General features: G+C 37.5%; 1 protein-coding gene across 4 annotated transcripts in view; it reads left to right on the forward strand.

Annotated features, from left to right (window-relative positions):
- Positions 1 to 59: 59 nt before the first annotated feature.
- The window catches only part of MICU1 (mitochondrial calcium uptake 1), a 235,625-nt gene continuing 216,866 nt past the window's right edge, over positions 60 to 18,818 (forward strand). For all 4 annotated transcript variants that reach the window (XM_032840752.1, XM_032840762.1, XM_032840772.1 and 1 more), the window contains exon 1: positions 60 to 188. The gene's annotated coding sequence lies outside the window, so the exon portion shown is untranslated. The remainder of the gene's footprint in view (positions 189 to 18,818) is intronic.

Consider the following 18,818-nt stretch of genomic DNA (forward strand, 5'->3'; position numbering starts at 1 on the left):
GGGGGGGCGGGTTCTCCGTGCCCCTCCCACACGTATTTCGCCACTATCCCAACAGGCCCAGCGGCCTGGAGAGTCACGTGAGGGAGGGCGGTGGAGGTGGAGGTTTTTCTCCGCTGGTTTTTCATCTCTATGATTGTCAGAGGCGGGCTGCTTTGACCCGAGAACGTTGGCAACCCTGCTGCGGACAGGTGAGTCCTGAACTCTGAAGGGTGTGAAGGTACAGCCTTTTAGGCAAGGCGAAAGGGAAGTCAGGGCGAAGCAGCTTAAGGGATCTGACCTCCCGCGCCGACCGTTTGCCAGCTCTGGGCTGAGGCGACTTTTCGGGTCTGACGGCATAGCTCACACGCTCAGCTCAGGGGCCTGAGAAGAGTCCTTAGTCGTGTCTGCTTCCCGTCCTCCGCTTTCCTTCACCTCACCTCGTCCCTTTTCGCTGTCCCGGGAGATCTCAGTGCCAAGCTCCCAACCGCAGGGTTCACTTGGGCGCCGTCGTCTCTCGCTTCTGGGGCAACCAGAAGACGCACGGGTGGACTAGACTGGTTCCGCTGGGATTTGTGGATGTGGATGGAAGTGGGTGTTGGGTAGAAGTGCTCTGATGGGTAGAAATGTTAATCATTAAATCGGAAAAAAAAAAGAAGTAGAAAATCACTGGGAACCCGAAGGAGCAAAACAAAGTGCAGCCTTCTTGGACTGTTCAGTTTTTATCTTTTCCAGTGTCTTTCGTTCTCAGTCTCGCTCGAGTTTCCTTCACTATCCCATCCTGGCCCACCGTAGGATGTTTGAGAATGAACCGAGTGTTGCTCTGTGTGAATGTTGAGAGAAGAGTTTAAAATGGGCTGTTCTTAAGTTGCTGTCTCTGCAACCTTAGGGTTTATTTCTTTTTCTTCCCTTTCAGATGCCTTAAGAGTAGGTATTTATAAACATAAGCAGAATACCCGTTTTGTGGCTAAGGGACTAAAGTATTCCCCCTGTTGTATCTGGAAAGATCTGTTTTCTTTGTTAATTTTATAAACGTGTTTATTTCAGTTTCTAAGGTGGTTTGGATATACCTTTGTTCATGTTAAAGCATTCCTTGAGTCATGTGTGCAAGTGACCTAGCAGTAGAAGAAAAGAGTTTGCAGACAAAGTAAACCAATTTGGGGTTTGATAGATGTGGGAGGGTTAAAGTTTAGAGTTAAGTTAAACCATATGACCAATTAATAAAACATCTCCATCTTGAGACATAGGTATTGCCCAGGATGAGGAACATGCTGTCTTTGTGGTGTTGGACAAAGTAATGAGCTGGTTGAGTATCACCTTATCTTAAAAACTTTTTAGAACTTGCCACTCATTTGTAGGAAGATGCCTCTGGCCTCCAGCTGTTCTCTGTACTCACCCTTGATAGGTGATTATCTCTTCAACTTAAGAACTTCACTCTTACTCTTAAAGAACCAACTGAGTGTTGGGGAAGTGGGTGGGGAATGGGCTAGATGAGCTACTGGTAACGATGAGGACTGGGTATTGTATGTAAGCGATAAATCTGAATTCTACTCCTGAAACCAATACTATATTATATGTTAACTAATTAGAATTTAATTTAAAATTTGAAGAAAAAAAAAGAACATCACCCTGGCCGTCTAATTATGTCAAGAAAGTGTCATTGGCGTCTTTTAAGTGTCCTTACTGAAGATTATAAGACAGAGTAATACTAACAAAAAGAGAAGATTCAGGAGTGGGTTCTGAGCTTGGGAAGAAAGGGAAAGAGTGATAGAAGCTAACAAAAGCAAGAGAACAAAAGCATGTATTGCTATTTTCCTTTATAATATATAGACTATTTACTATATTCAGTAGACCTTTTACATTCCCAGAGACTGACTTTCCTATATTTCAGAAGAAACAATGGTATATAACTTCTCCCATAGTGCAATATTATGTAAAATAATTATAACTAAAATATTTCACTGACCTTTCAGGTTTTATATTTTTTAGAATTATAGGACTAAAGTAATTGATAAAGTTATTAAGCCTAATTTGGTCTCCTTCCTTCCTTCCTTCCTTCCTTCTGTAGGCTCCCTAATCAGTGTGGAGCCCAGCTCAGGGCTTGAACTCATGACCCTGAGATCAAGGCCTAAGCTGAGCTTAAGAGTCAGGAGCCTAACTGACTGAGCCACCCAGACCCCTTCTCCTAATTTTGTCACTTTTAATCTTTAGTTTTAGTGAGTAATTTTTATAGTGGCTGTAACACTTGCTGGATGTTAACCAATTTCTTCCCATATAGAATTGTTTAATATATTCCTTTTAAAAATAGAACCATTTTTTTTTGGAAGATTTTATTTATTTATTTGACAGACAGAGATCACAAGTAGGCAGAGAGGCAGGCGGAGAGAGGAAGAGAAGCAGGTTCCCCACTGAGCAGAGAGCCTGATGCGGGCTCAATCCTAGGACCCTGGGACCACAACCCGAGCCGAAGGCAGAGGCTTTAACCCACTGAGCCACCCAGGTGCCCCAAGAACCATTTTTTTAAGAGAACCAATTTTTTTTTTTTAAGTTTGACTTGCAACTACCCCCCCCAACACACTCAAAACAAAAATAGCTTGGTTTTGTGCCAACTGAAAAATCTATTCTTTTAATAGATTTCCTCTACACTTTGAAAATTATGATAAAATTGTTAATGCTTTTAAGACATTAAATACTGGTATCTGAGCATATCTAAGAAGAAAACACAGGGGCAGTATTTTTAAATATATTTCCTATTATAAGAATGTTTGTGCCTGTTTTTGAAAAATGGAAACATTATGGAAAATATAACACTGAAAGTCAAAATCCTAGTTTATCTTTTCCCCTACCAGCAGGTAACCACTAGTCCCCTTTGGATATTTGGGAATCAAACTCCTTGGGAGAGATGATACTAATAGCACCAGACTTACCTGCTACAACCTTCGAAACTCCAAAAGAGAGAGAACATCCCTTTCTCTTTGATTCCAAGAGACTACTACAGGAATTTCATTAACCTGACTGTGTGTCATTGCCCATCCTAGAAGCAGTGTTATGTGATGGAATGCTTTGTGTGGTTAGGATTGGCTCTTGTTCTCACCATGGTGTGATAGAAGCATACAGTTTTATTTTATTTTTTTTTCATACAGTTTTAAACCACATGAATTAAGAGTAAGCAACATCAGGGTGCTTGGCAGACTCAATCGGTAAAGCATCCCGATCTCGTTGTGGTTGTGAGTTTGAACCCATGTTGGGTATAGAGTTTACTTAAAAAAAAAAAAAAAAAAAAAAGAGTAGGCAACTGAAGTATGGTTCCTCTTTACGAAAACTGAGGTGTCATTTCCTGGAGAGGAGGGAAAGGTTGCTGGACAGACAAAAACAACATATGTTCACTGATACAATTTTACGTGTATTTTTTTTAATTTAGAGAACTTGCTTTCCTTTTCCAATATAAATTAATTGCATTTTACAGTTTGAGGTTTTTTTTTTTAATGTCTGTTTTTAAAAATGTCTATTAACTAATGGAACTTGGAAATTTAAACTCTTCAAGTAGCATGTATTTGTTATATGTTTAGTACCTGTGCTCTGGAGTATTTGGCTTTTTTAACTTTAAATATATTGTGTATTTAGCCCGTTTGTTAAAATCATTTATTGATAAATATTTTTATTACTGTGGATAAACTTGATTAACAAATTGCAGTTTATAAATAGTAAATAAAAATGTTCTGAGTAATTTAAGTATACGTAGTTACTATGGTTGAATGCTTGATTCTTTTAATTATTATGTATTTAAAAAATCTGTTTGTATAGAAAACCACTTCATTTTGAGTGTTTTATGAAAAATAAATCACGCTAATTGTCACAACTTGATGTCATTGGGTATTAACTTTAAAACTATAGTCGACATTAATGCCTGCTTTTGTATCTTTATGGATTATTCTGATGGTTCATTACATTTTAAGAGAAAATATAATTGAAGTAACATTGTTTACTCCACTGCCTTGATTTTGTTTAAAAGAAATGTTAGTAGTTCAATTCAGTGGACATTTGAACTTAATTGCTAACACAAACTTTAGTTTAGACAGATTTATATTCTCAAACCCAATTCCATCACTTCTTAATGTTGAGCAAGTTATTTAATCTCTCAGAATTTGAGTTTATTCCATCTGCAAAATAGAAATAATAATACTTATCTCATAGGGGTCTTGTGAGGAGTAAGTTAATGTATGCCAAGTGCCTAGGATATAGTAGGTTCTTACTGAATGTAATTGTTAAGAATAACAACAACAAGAAATAGTGTCTAAAAAGATTTTATCTCCCCAGTTTCAGAATGTTTAGCCCCAAGAATTTAAATGTATATATAGGTGTTAAGGAATTAATCAGATTGTTCTTTCTTCAGATTTGTTTTTATTTTAGCAGGGGTTGTGTTTTTGTTTTTGTTTTTTAAGCAGGCTTCACCACCCCCAGCACGGAGCCCACTGTGGGATTTGAACTCAAAATCCTGAGCTCAAGACCTGAGTTGAGATCAAGAGTCGGTCACTTGGGCCCCTTGGTGGCTCAGTGGGTTAAGCCTCTGCCTTCCGCTCAGGTCATGATCTCAGGGTCCTGGGATCGAGTGAGTCCTGCATCGGGCTCTCTGCTTGGCAGGGAGCCTGCTTCCTCCTCTCTCTCTCTCTGCCTGCCTCTCTGCCTGCTTGTGATCTCTCTCTCTCTCTCTGTCAAATAAATAAATAAATCTTAAAAAAAAAGAAAAAGAAAAAGAAAAAGAGTTGGTCACTTAACTAAGCCACAATTTTAGCAGATTTTTAATACCATGTTGCACATGTAGCAATTAACTAGAAAACTTTGTTTAAATTACTTAATTATTAGTGGACTGCCCAAGTATTTGAAGGTTGCCTGGCCCAAGTGTGACGACTATTAGTCTGGAGGAATGTATTGAGAGATTTTTGCACAAATGCTCAGAAAAGCTTAATATTAAGTAGAAGGTCTCATATTCCTTGACTATACAAGGGGAGTTAGGTGCTGAGTACCTTGGGTGTTCAGACCAGAATTTATGATGACTTGTGGTAGTAGGCAGAAATAATAAAAATGGATTTGTTTTTATTTTTAAAGATAAGTTCAGGGAGATACTTCTGTGAAGTAATGCTTTAAGAACATGTTACATCGGGCACCTGCAGGTAGAAGAGATAGGTAGCAGTTTGGAATGTTACTTGAAAAAACAAAAAAAGCAACTGTGAAATTGAATAACTGTGAGAAGTGATAGACATTAAATATAGTTAATGATCTGGCATTGGGAAGTTGGTAATTGCCATATTGGAAGGAGAGGTGTTTTAGCCCTATTTTAGTTCTATTTAGCTCTATTTTACCCTCTTTAGCCCTGAGAAAATAAATAGGTAGAAATGGATTAATCTTCTTCCCCCCCAACTAAGAATTAGTTTTTTGCAAATTGTAAACATTTCCTAGGCTGCTAATAAGTTCAAGGTAGGTTTTACTCACTATGAGAAAATTGAAACTTTAGTGTAGTCTTGGAGAAGTATATTCCCATAATTAATGTCAGGTATACAAATAATGTTTACATTTCTCTTCAAGGTGGTTTAATGTTGGTCATTTAAAACTAAGTGCTAGGGTGCCTGCATGGCTCAGTTGTTAAGCGTCTGCCTTTGGCTCAAGTCATGATCCCAAGGTCCTGGGAATGAGTCCCGCATTGGGGTCCCTGCTTGGTGGGAAGTCTGCTTCTTCCTCTCCCACTCCCCCTGCCTGTGTTCCCTTTCTCGCTGTGTCTCTCTGTCAAATAAATAAATAAAATCTTAAAAAAAAAAACAACAAAACTTAAAGGGCCTATCCTAATACCTTGCTTGGTCAGAGCTGAACAGGACTTGGTATCTCTTATAACCGCTGCTTATAATTTTGCTTTTGCTTTTTGAAGTTTGTTCATTGAGTAATGGAATTAAATCTGCCTGCTATTTTTTTCCTTTTTTAAAAAAATAAACATCAGTACTTTACTGTCCTGTTAGGATTAAGTGAGCATTCTGTAACATGGCACATAAAGAGCATTAGAATTTGCTTTAATCCAGATCTTCCTTGACTTATAATGGGTATATGTTTGATAAGGCCATTGTAAATTGAAAAAACCACAAGTGAAAAATGCATTCAATACGCCTAACCTACTGAATATCATAGCTTAGCCTAGCCTACCTTAAACATGCTTGGAACACTTACTTTAGCATGCACTGGGCAAAACCATCTAACACAAAGCCTGTTTTATAATGAAGTGTTGAATATCTCATGTAACTTACTGAATCCTGAAAGTGAGAGAATGGTTTTAAGGGTCCAGAATGGTTGTAAGTGCTGGTTGTTTATCCTCATGTCGCATGGCTGACTGGGAGCTGCGGTTGCTGCCACTGCCTAGCATCAGGAGAAAGTATTGTACTGTGTATCATTAGCCTGGGAAAAGGTCACAATTCAAAATTAGAAGTACGATGTCTGCTGAATGTGTATTACTTTTACACCATTGTAATGTTGAAAAATCCTAAGTCACACCATCATAATTTGTGGACCATCTGTGTATCTTTCTAGTTTAGTTCTTATGACTCTACCATGGCTTCCCTCATGTTCTAGTGATAGTGAACTAACTACTTTTTGCTCCTCCCAACAAGCCATGCCCTTTTGTGGGTTTTTTTTTTTTTTGCCTTTGCATAGGCTGTTTGTTGTGTGTGGAATGCCTCAACAGCATCCTGCCATCTTTCAGCTGGTGAGCTGCTGTTCATCTTTTTTTTTTTTTTTTAAGATTTTTATTTATTTATTTTGAGAGAGAGAGACAGAGTGAGAGAGAGCATGAGAAGGGAGAAGCAGGCTCCCCAAAGAGCTGGGAGCCCGATGTGGGACTCGATCTCAGGACTCTGGGACCATGACCTGAGCCGAAGGCAGTTGCTTAACCAGCTGAGCCACCCAGGCGCCCGCTGCTGTTCATCTTTAAACTAGATTGAGTTGTTCTTCAATTTGTAAAACTTTCCTCTGCCTTCAAGTGGTTATTTTTTGGGGTGGTTCCCATAATAATTTTTTACCTTTTAAAAATTTTCTTATTTTCTGGAACAGTTGCATTTATTTTCTGTGAGGTGGAGTGATTCTTGATGCCACAAACAAGTCTTATTCATCAAAATATCCTGAACATGCAACGGAGTGCCTGTAGTCTATATAGTTCAGAACATGTTTGGTGAATATATGAGTAAGATATTTCATCCGCTTTAAAATCAGAATAGATATAATCCAGTAGATTAAGTCTGTACATTGTAACCTGTATCAGCCTGATGCATTTAGAAAACTTATTTGGACACATCTAGTAAATTCTATCCACACCTTCTACCACACATCAGTAAATGTGTTTTTCTAATATATACCAATGCACTGGAGAGAGAGACAGGACAAACATTCCATTCATTAAGGAGCTCAGTCTAGTGGCAGAGACAGACAGATGAATTGATAATTACAGCTTAGATTTATGCTAATTAAGACTCAGGTTGAAAAATCACTTTATTGGTTTCAGTAGACACATTTCAGATGGTCAGTAGCCACATGTGGCTGGTGCTTACTGTGTTGAACCATAGATATAAAACATTTCTATCATTGCAACATACTCTGTTTGACAGAGCTGTTGTAGAACATACACTTGAACCTACATTCTCTAGTTTGAGATGATAGTTAATATTCATTTCAATCATATTCTTTATTCAAATTAAACTTGATTTTAGATTTGAAAGTTGTATTTTTAAAAAATTATCAAGTGAATTTTATTATAGTACACTTCAAATAAAGCAGCATTGCTCATTTTTTCAGGTCTTGGATCTGTGATAGTATTTAAATTAAGTAATTTCAGAATTTGATTTTAACTTCAGCATTAATAACGTCTGACTTTCTGTCCTACTAATTCCCGAGATGACAGTGAATCATAATGGTTAAGAACAATGGCTTTGGGACTAGAGAAGCTTTCCTCTGTCATCTGTTGGCTTTGACTGTAGGCAGATTTCTTAAAAGCATTGAGCTATGGTATCCTTGGTGAAATAGGAGTAATAATATTTACTACAAGGGTTATAGAGGATTAAATAAGGTAACAGATATTAGGCATTTAACATAGTACCCCTCACAGAGTAGTGTTCATTAAATGCTAGCATTAGAGTTTTGAACAATCAGATGTTTAAAAGAAAACTACTTTTTGAGGAAGTTGGAGAAATTGGAATAGAGACTAGGTATTAGAACATACCAAAGAATTAAAGTGAAATTTGTTAAGTGTAAAAGTGACATGATTGTGTGGAAGGAAAAGTTCATGTTTTTGGAGACATACTAAAATATATAGCAGTGAAATGATAGAATGCCTGAAAGTTGCTTAAAAATAATTCACAAAGACATAAGAATGAAAGGGACAGAAAAATTAATAGCCATTTCTGGTGAAGAAGGAATAACAGGTACCATATTTACCCTCCTGCCTTAAACAGCTTAAAAGGCAGACAAAAAGACACAAAATAGTGGTTTCCTAGATTTTGGACATTGTACAGCAAAGGAAAATGATCCCTGAGAGATGGGAAACAAATGAGGTAAGCTCCGTGACTGCTCTGTTTTGTTGCCTGGAAAATTTCCCAGCTGTAGAGCAGGGAGGGAGATTCCATGCAGAGGGCACAATGGTCTTCTTGAATTGAGTCAGTCTGGGGGAGGTCAAGGCAGGGGGAGTTTGTGGGGCAGAATACTAGAGATGAGAAAGTTAAAAGGAATCTTCCACTCAAGTATTCAGCAGAAAACTGATCAGTGCATACATGTGAGGAAACTACTGAAGTTAGGTAAAGAATCACCTAAAAAGAAAATAGAACAGTTCTCAGAGTTTTTGCAAAGGCAGAAATAGTGTTTTTTCCCACCAGCCTGAGTGGAAAATGTCTTAACAGGTCATCATGTAGACTACTCAGGAGGGTTTATCTTAGTAGTGGGATAAAATTGGGTGTCCTAGTCCAACCTAGAAAGCTTAAAAGCAAGACCTGAAAGGGTCAAACTGTTCCCAAGAAACTTAATTATGTCCCAGAACTAAGCTCAAGAATATATATAGGAATACAAAAATAACCAACACCCAAAAAGGTAGAATTTACAGTGTCTGGCATGCAATCAGAAATACTAGACATGAAAAGGAGGAGCAAATATGACTGACCTATGATAAAAAAAAAAGTCAGTCAAAACCAAACAAGTGACAGGTGATAGAATTAGTAGAGAGGGATATTAAAACAGTTTTTATAATTGTATTTCATATGCTTAAGAAACTAGAAGAAAGATTGAAAAAACTTTTTTTTTTTTTTTTCCTGAGAAAGTGTACAAGCAGGGGGAGGGGGAGGGACAGAGGGAGAGAGAGAGAATCTCAAGCAGGCTCGCTGCTCACCACAGGGCCTTACTTGGGGCTTGATCTTAGGACCCTTATTAGATTATAACCTGAGCTAAAATTAAGAGTCAGACACTTAACTAATTGAGCCACCCCGGTGCCCCCGGAAAAACTGAATATGTTAAATAGAAACATGGAAGATGAGAAAAAGACCAAAATGAAGTGGGCGTGGTTGTGCATGTGCAGGGATAGGCAGTAAGCGGGAAACTCCTTGTACCTTCCACTCAATTTTGCTGTGAACCTAGAAATGCTCTAAAAATTTTATTGGGGTGCCTGGGTGGCTCATTTGATTAAGCATCTGGCTATGGCTTGGGTCATGATCCCAGGATCCTGGGATTGAACCCTGCATCTCTCCCCATGCTCATGCTCTCTCTCTCTCAAATAAATAAAATCTTTTTAAAAAATAAAATTTATTAATTAAAAAGAAAAAAAAGAAAAAGACCAAAATGAAACTTTCAGAGATGGAAACTATAAATTTTCTGAGATGAAAGATATGCTAGATGGTATTAGTGGCAAATTAGACATTGGGGGAGAAAATTTATGCCAAAGTTCATAAATATACAAAATAACCTATGAAGAATTCTTGCTAAAAGTACTTAATTTGACATTAATCATGCTTTTATTTTTTTTTAAAGATTTATTCTTGAGAGAACAAGGGAGCAAGTGGGTAGAGGAGCAGAGGGAGAGGGAGAGAGAAAATCTCCAGCAGACTCTGTGCTGAGTGTGGAGCTTTACACAGGGCTCAGTCTCATGACCCTGAGATCACGACCTGAGCTGAAACCAGGAGTCAGACTCTTAACTGACTGCACCACCCAGGTGCCCCTCTAATCATGCTTTTAGATGTAATTTAAGAATATAGGAAATAAAGGGACTGGAGAAACGTGTAAACCATACTAGGAGGAAGCAACTAGATAAATCCAGAATTTGAGAAATGATGTAATGTAGTTGCCCTGTTCTCTGAAAATTAGGGTTGTGTTGTGATTGCATGATGTGGTGGATATACTTAAAGTAATTAAATTGTATACTAAAAAGTTGATAAAATGTTAAATTTTATGGGTATTTTATAACAGTTTTAAAAAATGTACCATTTTAATCATTTTTAGGTGTACTGTTGGGAGGCATTAAGTGTATATGCATTGTTGTGCAGCAGTTACCACCAGTCATTTCTAGACCTTTTTCTTCTTCCCAAACAGAACACTATACCCAGGAGATGGTAACTCTCCTTTTATTCTTCTCCCTGATCGCTGACATCTTCAGTCTACTTTCCATTTCTATGAATTTTACTACTGTAGGTTCCTCATATGAATTGAATCTTACATTATTATTATTATTATTATTATTATTTTTGTGACTGGCTTATTTCACTTAACATAATGTTTTTAAAGATTGATCCCTTTTGCTGCTGTTAACATTCAAAAAAAAAGAAAAAGATTGATCCCTTTTGTAGGATGTATCAGAATTTCCTTCCTTTTTTAAAAAATTGTTTTTATTGTGGTAGAACACACACAATGTGAAATTAACCATCTTAACCATTTTTAAGTGTACAATTCGGTGGTATTACGTACATTCAGATTCTTGTGATACCATCACCAACATCCATCTCCAGAAACTTGCAAACATATATTAAATATATCTATTAAGTAGTAACTGTCTATTACCACTTTGCCCCAGCCCCTGATAACCATGATTCTGCTTTCTGCCTCTGTGATTTTGACTACTATAGGTACCTCATATAAGTGGAATCATACAGTGTTTATTTTGTTGAAACGACTTTTTATTTTTTTTATTTTTATTTTTTAAAGATTTTATTTATTTATTTGACAGAGATCACAAGTAGGCAGAGAGGCAGGCAGAGAGAGAGGAAGGGAAGCAGGCTTCCCGCTGAGCAGAGAGCCTGATGTGGTACTCGATCCCAGGACCCTGAGATCACGACCTGAGCCAAAGGCAGCGGCTTAACCCACTGAGCCACCCAGGCGCCCCTGAAACTGACTTTTTAAATTTAGCATAGTGTTCTTAAGATTCATCCATGTTGTATAGTTTGTCAGAATTTCCCACCTTTTAATGGCTGAATAATATCCCATTGTATGTATCAACCATTTTTTGTTTATCCATTCATCTGTTGAAGGGCACTTTTTGGTTATTGTGAATAATGCTGCTATGAGTATGGGTGTACAAATAGCTGTTCAAAGTCTCTGGCTTTCAGTTCCTTTGGATATATTCTTCAAAGTAGAATTGCTGGATCATATGGTAATTCTGTGTTTAAGTTTTTGAGGACCTGCCGTACTATTTTCCATAGCAGCCGCACCATTTACATTCCCATCAATGGTGTATGAAGATTTCAGTTTCTCTAATACTTGCTTTTTCTGTTCATTTCCTTGATTAGAATAGCAAGGTTTATGGTTAGAGTCTTACTGTGCATTTTAATTGTTTGCATTAAAAGGAAGGTATTTAGGTGTAATGTATTTATATGATATTTTAGTGAAGTTTATGTTACATAATACAGTTTTTATTTGAATTATCACCATCCGCTGCACCTGTTAATTAACTTCCAAACAAATATTTGTTCATAATTTACTGTGTTAGACACTGTGCTCAACTTTATACAAATGTTTTTCTCATTTAATCCTCCTTACATTCATTTGCAGTGAGTGTTATTATCCCTGTTTTATGGAAGTGTAACAAACACAAATCTGACTGACAAATTAATGGCCAGTAAGAGGTCAAGTTAGTAAATTCTAGTATCTAGAAGATTACCTTGACACAACTTTCCGGTCCTCAGCTTATAAAAAGAAAAGAGAACAAAACAAAATACACAACAACAATACAAACTTACCTATATGTTCAGTAAAGCTTTAATTTACAATCTGATTTTGCTTTAATTAAATCCTAAAGTTGAAAATAACATCTCAAGTAAGCAAGGGAAAATCTTTGGAAAAAAAAGAAGTACCTGGGGAAATAGAAATTTGAGTAAAGGTAAAAAAGGCAGGACAATATGCAGTGAAATATCTGATATTGCTGTCAGCCTGGCAGGTTCATTTCTAGAGAGAACATAAATACAGACATTGTTATAAAGGAATATCTATAAAGATGTCTGTTGCTGTGAAGACTAAAAAAAAATCCCACTGAAATTGTTATTTATGTAGAAACAGACTTCCTTTGGCAAAAATATATATTATTTTTACACATTGGTCCGTAGCACTGATGAATTCTTTGCTGTTGAATGGGACTCTGAGTAACATATCACGGACCCACAGTGGAGTTCTGACATGGAATTATTGTTCATTTTAATCCTGGTGCCCCATTTTCCATATCTGAAAATCAAATATAGTCCAGATGAGAGAATATTCATTGGGGCACTTATAGAGTTCTCTGCAAATGCAAGGTAACATGGTTATTAAATATTGATTCCTTTGTTCTTCACATATCATTTTTATATCACAGTAGGATTTAGAGCTTTTAATTTAATGGGGAAGCCTGTAAAGTATCTGAACTCTGTGTTCTGTGGTGTTTATAATGCAGTATTGTTGATCAAAGTTTTATATTTTCCATATTTAAAAAAATTTGCTCTTCAGTCAGTCTCTGACTTTTGTAGAGTTAGGCTTAGTCAGCTGGTACTTTTATGATACATTCCCATGTTAAAGCTTTATGGACAAAGCAAAGAGATTTAGCAATGAATGAATTAGCTAATTAGCAGATTACAAATAGGGACATGGTTTCAATAAACCATTTAGGTTTATGCTTTTGTATGATTAGATTATCTTGACCTAATAACAGGTTTTTGAATGGTTGCATGTCACTGAAAAATAATTTTATATCATCTATATTACATATAGATATTTGAAACATATATATATATATATATACTTTAAAGAATAATTATAAGACTGAACCATGTAGGTAGCCATCACTCAAGCAAAAAACATCCCCATCACCCAGAAGTCACCTATCTGCTTTTTCCTAATCAGAACCCTCTTCAGGAGACAGTTCACTACCCATGATTAAGTGATAATCCTGATATATGTGTATCACTAATCACCTTATTAGTTTTGCCTTTTTTGGGGTCATGTGTAGTTGAAATCTAACTATATATATACTTCATGATTTGCTTACTAACATTACATTTGTGAGACTTACCATTTGTTAGTTGTAAAGCATTTTTGGAGGGATGCAAATTTTCCTAAATTAATTTTGTGATTCTCTTTTTTTCTTCTAAGTTTATTTGTTTTTTAGTAGTCTCTGTATTCATTGTGGGGCTTGAACTCATGACCTCCAGATCAAGAGTCACAAGCTCTTTCGGCTGAGCCAGCCAGATGTCCCTCAATTTTTTTTTTCTTTTTTGGAACTATTAATGAAGTTCGGTTGTTAGTCTTTTGATGGTTTTATGTGTACCAACTGTTTTGTCCCTCTCTGGACTTAATAGTGTTTTTTATGTTGTCTTTTATATTCTTTTTTTATGGTACCTTATGATGCCTTGTGTGTTGTTTTTATGGTTGCTTTTAATACGCCTTATCTCTTTTCTATTTTTTGTATTGTTTTAAGTTTTTTCCCCTACTGTAATGTCATAGAGATGTTCTCTTATATCATCAGCTAGAAACTTCATATTTTTTCCTTTTTTTTTTTTAAATTTTATTTATTTGACAGACTAAGATCACAAGTAGGCAGAGAAGCAGGCAGAGAGAGGAGGAAACAGGCTCCCCGCTGAGCAGAGAGCCCGATGCAGGGCTCCATCCCAGAACCCTGGGACCAGGACCCTGGGACCACGACCCGAGCTGAAGGCAGAGGCTTTAACCCACTGAGCCACCCAGGCGCCCACATTTTTTCCTTTTATACTGAGTGTTTAATCCACTTAGAACTGATAACTTGTGTATTGTGAATTCATCTAATTCTTTCTCAATGTATACTCAATGTTCCAGGCCCATTTATTGGGAAGTCTTCCTTGTCTTGCTTATTTGGTTATTGTACTTCTGTCATGCTTGAAGTCCTAAGGCTTTAAATTTTTTTCTTTTATTCTGTTTGTACCTCTCTGGCAATATCACATTGTTTTAGATACTAAGATTTGTGATTAGTTTTAATGTTAGAGTAGGTTCTTCTGCCTTGTAGTTGGGTGTGTCATTCCCCTCCCCCCACCCACCAGCATGTCTTAGTTTTTCTTGGTCTTTTGTACTTCTTTATTCATTTTAGGGTCAGTTGGTCAAGGTCCACTAAAGTCCCTTTGAGATTTTCATTGGGATTGCATTGAGTATAGTTTAGTTTGGGGAGAATTGCCATCTTTACAAAATTTTGTTTTTCAGTTTTTTAACATGATTTTACATTTATTTAGGTCTCCTTTAAGGAGGTCTTTCAATTATGTCTAATATTTTCTCTATCAGTTTTTGCACATCTTTTTTAAGACTTATTCCTAGTACTTTATATTTTTGTTTTTCTTCTATTTTAATTTTATTTTTTAAAATTTTATTTCTTTATTTGAGAGAGAGTGGGAGAGAGAGCACAAGTTGGGGGGATAGTCAGAAGGAGAGGGAGAAGCAGACAGTCTGATGTGGGACTCAATTCCAGAACCTTGGGATCATGATGTGAGCCGAAGGCAGACACTTAACTGAATGAGCCACCCATGCACCCTACGTACCTTTTTAAAAGATTTATTTAGTTTAGAGAGAGAGTGTGTGTGTGAGCAAGGGGATGGGCAAAGGAAGAGGGTGAGGGAGAGAATCCCAAGCAGACTTCCTGGTGAGCGCGAAGCTTCACGTGGGGCTGGATCTCATGACCCTGAGATCATGACCTGAGTCAAAATCAAGAGTTGGTCCCTTAACCAACTGAGCAACACACACACCCCACTAAGTATTTCCTTTTAAATAGTGTGTCCCACAAGTATTTTATAAAAACAGCTATATTGAGATTTATTGAAGTATAGTTGACTTACAATAAAATTTACCCTTTTTTTGTATACTTGGAAGTTTCAGTAAACCTAGTCATGTATTTATCACTATAATCAAAATATAGGGCAGTTCCTTTCATCCCCCAAAATTGTTTTATGTTCCTCTTTAGCCAACTTCCAACCTAACTTCCAACCCGGCAGCCAGTGATCTGTTTCCTGTTGTTAGTGTTTTACCTTTCTTACAGTGTCATGCAAATGGAATCATACAGTATATAACTTGGCTTTTAAAACTGGTTTAAGGGGTACCTGGGTGACAGTCAGTTGGGTAACCAGCTGTTGGCTTAGACTCAGGTTGTGATCTCAGGGTCCTGGGATAGAGTGGTCCTGCTCAGTACGGAGTATGTTCCTCTCCCTCTGCCCTTCCTCCCAGCTCTTGCACACGTGCACGTGTGTTCTCTCTCCCCCCACAAAATAAACTAAAAAATATCTTTAAAACTGCTTTAAAATTTATCATATAGTAAAATTAAGGTTTTTTTTCTCTTGGTGTACAGTTCTGTGAAATTTAATATATGAATTTTTATAATACAGATTCATTTTACTACCACCACAATAGGATACAGAAAAGTTCTCAATCCACTCATGTTGTCTCTCTTTTTTAAAAAAAATATTTAATTTATTTATTTGAGAGAGAGAGAGAGTGAGTGTGTGAAAGAGAATGAGAGGGGAGAAGGTCAGAGGGAGAAGCAGACTCCCCATGGAGCTGGGAGCCTGATGCAGGACTCCATCCCGGCATTCCGGGATCCTGAGCTGAAGGCAGTCGCTTAACCAGCTGAGCCACCCGGGTGCCCTCATGCTGTCTCTTTATAGTCATACCCTCCACCTCTGTTTCTTGACAGCTTACTGATAAGTTCACTATGGATAAGTTTTTTCTTTTTAAGAATGTATATACATGGAATCTTACCGTTTGTAATCTTTGAGAATGGCTTCTCCCAGTATAATGCCTTTGAGATTCATCCAAGTTGTTGCATGTATCAAGAGTTCATTCCTTTTTAAATGTAGTTATATTCCATTGTATTGTTATGCCATGGTTTGTTTATCCATTCAGCTGTTGAAAGATACTCAAGTTGTTTCTAGATTTTGGCAATTAAAATAAATGTAAAATTCAAATACAGGTTTATGTGAGCACAAGTTTTCATTTCTCTAGGGTAAATGCCTATGAGTAGAATTTTTGGGTTATATGGTAAATATATGTTAAATGTTACAAGAAAATGTCAACCTGCTTTCCAGAGTGGAAGTACCATTTTGCATTCCCACCAGCAATGTATAACAGTTTCACTTGTTTTACATTCTTCCTGCAGGTAGTATTGTTAGCAATTTTTCTTTTAACCAAATAGGTATATATTAGTATCTCATTGTGGTCTTAATTTGCATTTTGCTAATCGCTAATGATGTTGAATACCTTTTTATGTGCTCATTTATTTAGGAATAGAGCTGCTAAGAACATTAATTTACAGGTTTTTTTGTGTGTGTGAACATGGTTTCATTCTCTGGGGTAATTACCTAAATTCAGCTAGAATTTTTCATACATTGCTAAAGATCAAGTTTGAGGTAGTGCTAGAGTATGGAATCTTTGGAAACCATAAGACACACAAGAGTTTACACCCACTTGCAGGCTCTTCTCAATAGATCTTACCCAGAGGTTTACCTCTAACATTGGCAAAAGGGCAGGAGACAAAGTGCTTTCTCCCATAATAGGGGAGCATCCACCACAGGTGAGAAAAGCAAAAAGCTCCTTTCAGATCTAAATAACAAAAGGCTTAAGCCAATGAGGAAGGATAGCAAACCCTGTAACCTCAGGTGACAGTCCATTGAATCTAGAGGAGGGGAAAAGAAAAATAAATCCTTAATCCCTGAGGGAGGGGCAGAAAACTGTCAGGAGCCCAGATTACCAGAAGTCTGTATCTGAGGAGAGACAGGGCTAATGAGAAGTCCCCATGTACAAGACCCAGAGACATAGTCTCTCCTGAAAATTGTGGTTGGCCCAAGACAATGGAGAACCCATCACCATGCTAGCACACATCAAGTAACACGCATTCAGGAAAAATGACATCTACTAGCTACAAAGGAACAAAGATAAGAATAACAGCAAACTTCTTAGAAATGACAAAAGCCAGTTTCTGTTGCTCTTCCTTCGTTCCTGAATTTCCAGGTTTCCTTCCAGTATTTGTTTTTTCTCATCTGAAGAACTTTTTGTAGTTTTTTAGAGCAGGTGTATAGGCAGAGAATTCTTCAAGAATATCATGTTTTGACACTACAGATTTTACTTAAATCCTATGAAGAATGTTGGTTGTTTTTCTGGTGTGTGTGTGTGTTTGTTTGTTTGTTTAACCTTAGCAGGCAGTTGGCCTAGTTAGAATTAGTCTGCAAATTTTGATGCACCTTTTATGGGTTGTAGTTTCAGTGTCAGTTCAGTTTTCATAATTTTGCAGTACTCTCCAGACTTTTCCCTTGTGTGTATCACACAGTGGCTAGAGGTGGTGGTTTGCCCCATATTTTAGTTCACAAATCCTTTGCTTTGTTGCTTATGGTGGGGTCCATACCTGTGCACCATGGATATGAGCTCAGGATATCACCCTGAACCTTATGTTTTCATTTTATTAAACTTTCCTTCTCTGTGATATTCCCAACATTTCTTTGCTTCAAAGTGATGAAGTTCTAGAACCTAGTGAGGTTCGGTGGGCTGAGGTCCGGAGCCGATGACCAAGAAAGAATTCTTGAGACATCTTTGGTGCGAAATGGTGGTTTATTAAAGCACGGGGACAGGAACCGTGGGCTGAAAAAGGGGCTGCCTGGGGTTGTGAGGGATGGCAGGTTTTGTACCCTGCGGTTGGAGGAAGGTGAGGGAAAGGGAGGTTTCAACGGAGTTTTCATATGCTAAAGAGGGCCTACAAGGTGCCTGGATACTCCCCGCTGGATCAGTGTTGTCTTTCAGCAAGCCATTAACACCAAGATAGTTGGGAGATTCCTGTCTGGTAGGATTGTGATCTCTGCAAGTTAACTATTTGTTTCTCATTTATGGCGGTCAGGGGTGCCTGAGAAATGCTACACATATTACCCAGGGGAGCGGGTGGAGAGAGGGTGCAAGGTGCCAGCTTTTTCTTTGTCCTCAGCCATCTTCCTGCTCCCTTATCAAAAGGACTCCTCTTCTTTTGACTTAATCCTGAAATTTTCCTTTCCCTAATCTGTCACATAATTTGACTATATCAGCCTCCTGGATCCTAGTGACCAGAGGACAGAAAAATAAGCAAAAGAGATCCGTCAGTGCTCTTAGAGAGAATTCACCTGGTGAGAGAGAATTTTTCCCTTTTCCCTTTTTTCAGATGCCTTCCTAGCTGCTAGTTATTCTGCCTACTACAGGTGTGCTTTGTTTCTGGGATGGGAGAAAATGAGAAGAGACACGCACACACAAATCCAGGGAATTTCTCCCACTCTCTCTTACTCTTGGGAACCCTTTCCCCACACACCAAATCAGAAATAAATGGCTCTTCTTGGAGATCTGCCTGC

This window comes from Lontra canadensis, unplaced genomic scaffold, assembly GCF_010015895.1.
Source record: "Lontra canadensis isolate GAN:19392208 unplaced genomic scaffold, GSC_riverotter_1.0 scaffold3, whole genome shotgun sequence".
NCBI classification, from domain to species: domain Eukaryota; kingdom Metazoa; phylum Chordata; class Mammalia; order Carnivora; family Mustelidae; genus Lontra; species Lontra canadensis.